Raw genomic sequence first — 8,732 nt, 5'->3', positions numbered from 1 at the left:
ATGGCCCGCCCATATATATCTGAAGGGTCTGCTAACTAAGGTTTTATTAGATGGTAATAAATGACCTTTTCCTAACAATAGCTATTCCCCTCAAGGTCCTGGAAACCTTATTTCCAAAATTCCTTAGAGATTTATCCTATTCCTAACGCCCCTCCCAATTTATAGGTATATAATCACCACCCCTCACTACCCATTGTAGCTCTTTCTGCCTGGGTTCTGTCCCCATGCTTTAATAAAATCACCTTTCTTCACCAAAGACATCTCAAGAATTCTTTCTTGGCAGTTGGCTTCGAGCCCTAACGTCTTTCCTACACCAATGAACGCCTTTCACAAGGGGTGTGATGTAAGGGATGCGGGTGCTCAGAGGAGGGAAATTTCTCTAGAGTGGGGAAATACTGCGCCTGCCAGGGAGAACGTGGTATGCTCATCAGGAACCTGAGTTCTAGAACTGGTTCTACTACTGATTTGCCTGGGGACCTCAGGCTATAAATTAGGCTTGTAAATTAAATTCCCCAGATTTCTGTTTTCCACTCTGAAGCTCTTAAGGTTCCGCGGAACAATTAAGCTCCCTGGGACAATGCCCCCAAGGGTTCTTATGGCTATTGTTTCTCGCCCCTACACCGCCCGGCTCTCCTCGAGGCCAGACAAGGAAGCGAGCGCGGTCCCTTTAAGGGAGCCCTCAACTGCGGGCGTTCGGGGTGCCCCCGGCAGGGGAGCAGGGGCGGGGCGCCGGGGACCCGGGCTTCCCACGCAGCCTGGGACGCCGTCGCGTCACGGCGCTCGCAGCCAATCAGGATGGAGCCTGCCGGGACGCATTACTAGGGCGACGGGCCGGACGCCTCCCCGCTTTGGGATGAATTAGCGGCGGGTTCTGCTCGGAGGTTGTGACCCCCACGGATTCTCCAGCTCGTCCACGCGACCCCCACGGCGACGCGCGGCGTCCTCTGCTGGTCACAGGTGGGAGGCCGGAACTGTCAGGTGGGGGATTACGCGCCGGTAAAATGGCGGCGGCGGCCGGGGGATCCCCGAGTTGGCGGCGGGAGAGCAGCCCCACGGACACTTATCCCTGAGCCGCGGGCCTCCCCGGGCTGAGGCCCCGGTAACGGTCACTTGACCAGGAATTGGGGGCTGGACGCAGGTGGCGGCGTGGCCGGCTCAGGTGAGGGGAGGCGCGGGGAAGCGATTCTGAGGCAGGCGGAGGCGTCGGGGGGCTGCGGGACAGCGCGGGGCCGCTCGGCGAGGGCTAGGCGGCTGCAGGGCTAGGCAGGCCAGGTGCCCCGTCGGTGTTACAGTTAGTGTCAGGACCTTGCCGCTCCAGACCTGGACGGGTCCGGGAGCTGCCTCGCCCCGAGCATAGCTCTGTTTCTGCCACTGTTAAATAACATGTGCAAAATGTCCCAAAGTGTCCTCCACGTGCGAGGCTTGGACGTGGGCTGTCGAGCCCTAATCTGTGTATCTTTCAGGCGCCAGATGCCTGCCCATAGGTGCCAGGGTGGCAGTGCCACGAAAGGAAAGGTCGGCCCCAGCCAGGAACTGATGTAGAGTCTGATTGTTAAGGTGTATCTTAGCTTCTACCTGCTCACTGAAGAGAAAAAATAAAAAGGGCACTTGAGTGTTTTAGAGACGTTTTTCTTCCTTGTACTTAACCCGCTTCAGATGGGTTCCCCGGAATATTGCCTCTGCCTTCGAAGCTCAATAACTGTATTTGTGTGCACGTGGCTGTGGATAAGGCTGAGGACTGGGATTCCGTTTAAGCCTAGGGACGCAGGGAAAAGTATGGTGAAGGCCTTTCAGAGATGAAATATTGTCTATTCATGTTGCTTATCTGGGCAAGGATATGTCATGAAATAAAATTAGTTAGTTTTCAAAAAGTGTCTTAATGAAAGTCCTTTTTGCAAAACTTGATTTTTGATAGTAAAAAAATTATCTATTTTATAAAAGTTTTATTCTTTAAAAAGTTTCTGTTGCCATATTGTACTTTGTGACAGCTAAGCATAATATCAAGTGACTTTTTATTTGATAGCAGGCTTGATTTTGTGGAGTGCCTTGTTCTGTCATTGAGAAAGCGCAGTAGCACTTTGTGTTTCAGTTATCAGTAGTTCCTGTCTTTGGAGTGTTCACTGTGTGTCAGGCATCGTGAAAGTGAGGCTTCTCCTACCTTTTAATCAGACCAAATGGGTTCGTTCATTTGCCCCCACCAGGTGTTTAGGCTGGCTGCTGCTCACCACCAAGAGGAAACAGTTGGCGGAAACCCAAAAGACTTTCTTCCAGACTGCTACCTGGAGATTTGGTCAGTTTGGCCTGGGGCTGGGGTAGCTGTGGTTTCTAGTTCCTACTCTGCCGCTTACAATATGTTAGGGAAATCATATAACCTCTTTGTTAGTATCTTACCTCTAGAATGGGCAAAGCATTTCTTGTCCAAACGATCTCATTGTACTTCTGTGAGGGGAAAAAAAACCAAGACGATATATATGAAAGGGCTTACAAAAGTGAAAAACATAGGAGTAACAGTTGACATTTCTTACCATGCAGTTACTCAACTAAGGATGTTGTGTGTGCATACTCAGTCACCTAGCAACTTTGTGAAGTGAGTACTCACTCATCTTTGTTTTACGATGAGGAAACTGAGGCACCAAATCGAACAACTGTGTTCTTAACCACCGTGCATACCGTACTCTTCTTATATCATACAGACTTGTTATGTGTTAAGGGGATATATAGCAGCACATTTTTCAGTGAAGTATTTTGTTTGTGATCCTTTGGTTGTATTGTGTAACTAATAACCATGTTTCATTCTGTTGGCATCCAGTAGTGATTTATATGGTGATGACTGCAGTTACTTTGGTTAAGTGGTATATTCATCCTACTTTTGATGCCCTTTTTTAAAAAATTTCAAAACAAAGAGTTGATTAATTCCTAACAGGAAGCACAAACCAATAATTAAGGGAGATTTTAGTTTTTATTAAACTCTCAAAAAAATAACTTGCTGGGTGGTTTTTGAAAGAAAACTTAGGTTCATTGTTTTGATGTATTTGTATAAAGTATTCAAGTCTATTTATAGAAAAAAAGATATGAATAAAAGTGACTAGGACATTCATTTATCCTTTGAGCCTTTATGGAATTGCCCTGCCAAGTCTTTGGCTTGTAAAGATAAATTCCTGACCTTATCCTTCAGGAAGTCCAGGGAGAAGTCCCAGGTCCAGAAGTTTGTTGACCAGTGAATGAGACAAATAAATAATTAACTAATGCAGTCTGAAACGACCTCAGATACAGTTGTGGCGGGTACAGAGAGCTGTGGGAATATATACAAGGAAACAGTTGGTTTTGTTGGGGTGGCCCTGGCCACGATAGGAAGGGAGCTGACTGCAGGGTAAAGGAGAAAGTGCTTCCAGCCAAAGAAGTTAGCAGTGGAGAGTCAGAATGAGTGAGAGTGCGTGGGTGTCCAGGGGTCAGACCAGAATTTTGCAGAAATTGCTGAGAGAGCACAGAGGAAAGATTGTGAATTCTCAGCTGAGAGAGTGACTTTATCACGTGGGCATTGGGACCTGTAGAAAAATCTTAATCAAATGAGTAATACGATCAAGTTTCAGTTCTGGAGAGGTGACTGGGTGAAAGAATGTATGGAGACTAGTTAAGGACAGTTTCCATACTCTAAGCAAGAGGTGGCGAGGGAGTGAACCAGGGCATTTGCTGGCAGAGCAGAGTTCAGAGTCCACCACACACATTTTTGAAAGCAGAATGGAAGATTGATTGGGTGTGAAGAATAATAGGGTGGGAGAGGGGAACACTTGCTAAGCAAGAAGAGTCAGGTGTTTTTTGTTTTGTTTTGCTTTTTTGGGGAACAATATGGTTGCAGACTGGAGATATTGTTAATTTAAGGGTAGAGCAGAAAGTTCTTTGTTACTGGGTTTTGGGAGAATTGTAAAGCCTTTGAAGTTGTTGGGTCAATAAGATCTAATAGAACCAGGCTTATAATTTCCTGTAGTCTTCTGGTTTCATAGACTACAGAAAACTCAATTGTATCGTAAAAGTCAGCAGGGTCTAGTGAAAAGGTGGCTCCCCTGGAGCAAAGCCACTGGAAAGGAGAGGGAAGAATCATTAAACGTATGTTGGGGTAAAATGTTAGAATAACAGGTATTAGAGGATTTTTTTCATTTATTTTTACGTTAGGTTTTTAATATACTTGTACAGAAGTCTATTATAATATGGAAGTAATCACAAATGAATTCTGTAGTTGTAAAACTGATCTCCACTCAAACATTCGTAACAGTAGAGTTGTTTAGCATCTGACAACGAAACATGAATGAATGCATTCTAAATTGACTGCAAGGTGAAACTGGAAACCTTGCAGAGACACAGGATTTCATGGGTTCAGAGCAAGGCTGAGAACTGTTCAAACCTCAGAGTCAGAACTAGTACTCTAGTGCTACGAGAGTAAATTTCTTAAAAAGGACTCTGAAAGCAATGACTCTAACAATGATTGATAAATTTGATGTCAGTCTTTGTTAAAATTGAGAACATCTCTCCATCTAAAGATACCATTAAGAAAATGATGGCAAAATACAGACTGGAAGAAGAAATTTGTAATTCATATATCTGACCAAGGACTCCGACCCAGAATATATGTGTGTGTATGTTTGTATGTGTAAAATTAATAAGAAAAAGACAATTTAAAATACATACAGAAGTTCTGAACAGGCACTTTCTACTAGAGGATCTCTGAATGGTCTGTATGCATATAAAAAGATGTTCAACATTATTAGTCCTAAATGGAGACGCCCAATGGAGAAATGGAAATTAAAACAGTGAGCTACTACTACACACCTTCCAGAATGGCTAAAATTAAAAAGATTATTAGTGCCAGTATTGTAAAGCAACTGAATCTCGTATACGTTGGTGGGAATGTGCAATCATTTTGGAAAACTGGCTGTGTTTAATCTTACCCATAATCCATCAATTCCAGCCCTAGATATATACCCAAGAGGAAGGGATGTATAGGTCTACCAAAAAAAAAAAAAAAAAAAAGTAAAAGAATGTTCATAGAAACTTTATTCATAATAACTAAAAATTAAATAAAACCCGAGGTACATTAGCAGCAGAATGGATGAGTAAATGTGGTATATTTATAAAAGGAAACATTACAAAAGCAGTTAAAGAAGGAACTACTGATATATCCACATGGATGGGTTTCATAGACTTAATGAGCCAGACAAAAGATTGCATACCATATGATTCCATTTAAATGAAGTCCAAAAATAAGGTACAGCTCTTTCCTGGGCATAGAAGTTAGAATGGTGGTTCATTCGGGAACCTTCTGGAGTGTTGGAAATGTCCTATATGTTGAGCTGGGCATTCGTTTTGTGGGTATATGTATATGTAAAAATTCAAGTTGCACACCTGATATTTGTGCACTTTCTGTTATAATTTAAAGGGGTGCTAGTGAGAATTTGGCAATGTTAGACTAATTAACTTTTGATGAGGAAACCCAGCTGGAATGATGATGAAAGAGATGCTTTATAAGAATTTAAAAAGGAGCATGAGAGGCTTCAGAGGAATAAATGATGAAACCTAGAATTTTTCTTTTGCTATAATTGTTATAATTGTATAAATTTTCTTTGTTATAATTTGTTACGATTGTGAAATAAAGGTTCTCATATCTTGCCGTTTTACAGTTTGGCCACAAAGTTATGTCCCAGTTCCTTGTTAATTCCTTGTCCTAAGAATTGGTGTGCATAGTTGCAAGTGTAACCTAAATTTTGGTTAATATCCGATACATTATGAAAATAAATTGGTTTATATTGTGTTTCGTTTTCGAGGGGGGGAATTCTACCCCAGTCTCTTTTTCATCATTGTGTGATGTCTCTGTTTAAGAGAAATCATTGTGTGTTTTTTTTCTATTTGTGCTGATTGCTCTTGGGTAATGAGGACTACTGTGACCCCCGTGGTTGCAAGGTTTTAGATGTAATAGTGGAGCTAAGCAAAGCCCTTGGTGAGTTCCTTGTAGCCGTGGAGTAAAGCTCACAGAAGGCCTTGATGAACTTGCCTGATTTGGCAGAAAGTGTTCACTGCGCTTTTCCTAGTTCCCTCTATCTGGCAGTGGGAACACGAGGATCCTACTGTGATAACCCCGGAGGCAAACAGAAGGGATACCTGAGGGGCACCGTCAGTGTAGGCTGACCAGGGGTGATGAACCACTTTATCAGCAGTCTTTCACAGTTGGGGTTTCTGAAAACTGAAATTGTTCACTTCCTTACAGGAAGTAGATTGCTGCTCTGGGGACAGTAAAGGGAAGACTTATGCTACCCATTGTTTTCCAACTCAAATAAGAGCTCACCTCCACTTTATGTTTTAAGTGTATAGTTAATCCCCTTGGGAGAATGCATGAAACAGGAATTTTAAGTGTTGGTGAGCTGCTGTCTACAGGTGTCAGAAAGCAAATGACCACGGAAGTTAGGAATAAGAGAATGAGGAGGAGGAGAAGTGAGTGGCGGCAGCCATTCGTAGGGTTCTGTGTGACCCAGAGTGTGGCGGGAAGAGGGTTGTTTTTAGCTCAGACAGCAACTCTTTCCCCACGGGAATGTTTAGGTGCCTTGGGGAAGCCAGCTTTGTCTGTGGCTCTTACTATTTCTGCTGTCCTGTTGTTGCTGTAATACAAATGTTTTCTTAGAATTAATGTTTTCTTTTTATTGTGTAGCCTGTAAATAAAAAATTGCCTATGTGGGCTTACAGAAGAAAATGATGGTAACTAGAAGCGGCTTGAACACCAAAATTTTATTTACTTACCCTGAACATTTTTGGACGCTTACCATGAACTTGGTGATGGGGACAGAGTTGAATAAGACATGATTCCTGTCCTTGAGTTTACTGTCTAGAGAGGGGATAAATCAATGCCTTCTCTACAAAGATCACGGAGATTCTGTCCCCTCTTGTCACCTCTAGGTTTTCTATGATGAAAGGGAAGCATGACAGCTGTGAAACATGTGGTCCATAGGCAGTCATGGTGACAGTCTCTTCTAGTAGCTAATGATAATAATCGTAACGGTTAATATTTGTTGAGTGCTTACTACATACTGGGTTACGTTCCAAGTGCATTAAGTTTGCAATTCCTTTAGTTCTCCTATAAGGTAAATACTGTTATGATCTTCATTTTACTTTTGAGGAAACTGAGGCCCAGAAAGGTTAAATAAGTAACATGGGTTTGAACTTAAGCAGTCTAGTTCCAGAGTCTGCAGTAATGCCTGTTTTAATTCAGTTTAAATTTAAAATATACTCTACTTATGTGGCTTTAAGTGTAAGAGATTATTATTTGAATAAGAGTATGATTGTATTACAAGTTATGCTCAAAGTTTCTGAATATCCATGTTGAACATAATTTATTGTAGCTACTTAGGGTGATTCTTTTTATAATGTGAGAGTGTTTTCTTTTTTAGAGAGAGAAAGAGGGGCTGGGAGGGGCAGAGGGAGAGAGAGAATCTTAAGCAGGCTCCATGCCCATCTAGGGGCCCCATGTGGGGGTTCAGTCTCACAACCCTGAAATCATGACCTCAGCTGAAATCAAGAGTCAGGCAGGCACTTAACTGACCGAGCTACCCAGGTGCCCCTATGATGTGGGAGTTTTAAATGAGGCATCCTTTTGCCCTTTTTTCCTTTCCTGTGTTGTGATTGTTTTGGCACTCTTTTTTTTTTTTTTTTTAAGATTTTTTATTGATTTATTTGACAGAGATAGCCAGCGAGAGAGGGAACACAAGCAGGGGGAGTAGGAGAGGAAGAAGCAGGCTTCCAGCGGAGGAGCCCAATGTGGGACTGGATCCCGGAACGCCGGGATCATGCCCTCAGTCAAAGGCAGACGCCTAACGACTGCGCCACCCAGGCACCCCTTGTTTTGGCACTCTTAATACTCCTGCATGTGTCATTATATCATTCTGAAATTCAGTAAAAATGTATTAGTGGTTTTTATTGTTTGTGTTATAAACATACATATAATGATGTTTTATGATGTAGTATTCAAACTGCAGAGTTTGTGAATTACAGGAGTAACATTGGGATGCCTAGATTGCTCAGTCGGTTAAGTGGCCAACTCTGCATTTCTGCTCAGGTTGTGATCTCGGGGTGGTGGGATCGAGCCCCGAGTTGGGCTCTATGCTCAGGGAGTTGGAGCCTGTTTGAGATTCTTTCACCCTCCTTCTGCCCCTCCCCCTGCTTGTGTGCAGTCTGTCTCTAGAATAAATAAATATTTTAAAAAATGTGAATACCTACAAATTTAAACTTAAAATTGTATTTTCAGCATGACTGTTAATTAGGACCAACTGATTAAATTAAAGGGAGAATCATGTTTGCTTTGTTCTCTGTAAGAATGGAGGAGAAGTGTAGAAGCAGGACTGAAATAATCTCAAGTAGTCTAGAGGGTGCTAGAGTAACCTTATGTTGCTTAGTTTATTTATGGTTGTAATGAAACCAGCTTAATTTACCTTCTCTTTCCTTCTGAGAAGAAATACCTTAGAAGTCAGTTAATCAAGATTGAATCTTTCCTAGAGCTGCTGTTATAAATAGTTCTTGTGTATTGAGTGGGCTAATCTTCAGGGAACTCAGTCTACATTGGACATAATTGTTCCCAAAGCTAGATTCATTTATCTTTTTATCTCAGATTTCTTTAACTCTCAAAAATTAGGGGTGTTAATATTCTTATTTTGAATTAAGAACTCTAAAATTGTATCTGGTTTTCTTTTGCAGTT

At 42.3% G+C, this 8,732-nt stretch overlaps 1 protein-coding gene across 9 annotated transcripts in view; it reads left to right on the top strand.

The window, feature by feature from the left end:
- Positions 1 to 783: 783 nt before the first annotated feature.
- Positions 784 to 8,732, top strand: part of LCLAT1 (lysocardiolipin acyltransferase 1) — a 185,987-nt gene continuing 178,038 nt past the window's right edge. The window contains exons 1-2 of one of the 9 annotated variants that reach the window (XM_048222546.2): positions 787 to 957; positions 2,202 to 2,290. The gene's annotated coding sequence lies outside the window, so the exon portion shown is untranslated. Of the gene's footprint in view, positions 1,160 to 2,201; positions 2,291 to 8,732 lie in introns of all 9 variants that reach the window. The other 8 variants (XM_026478326.4, XM_057308965.1, XM_026478317.4 and 5 more) reach the window with 8 other exon arrangements.

The sequence above is a fragment of the Ursus arctos genome, unplaced genomic scaffold (assembly GCF_023065955.2).
Source record: "Ursus arctos isolate Adak ecotype North America unplaced genomic scaffold, UrsArc2.0 scaffold_8, whole genome shotgun sequence".
In the NCBI taxonomy this organism is placed as follows: domain Eukaryota; kingdom Metazoa; phylum Chordata; class Mammalia; order Carnivora; family Ursidae; genus Ursus; species Ursus arctos.
Note: the sequence above shows the minus strand (reverse complement) of the source record. Positions and strands in the feature narration are given on the sequence as shown.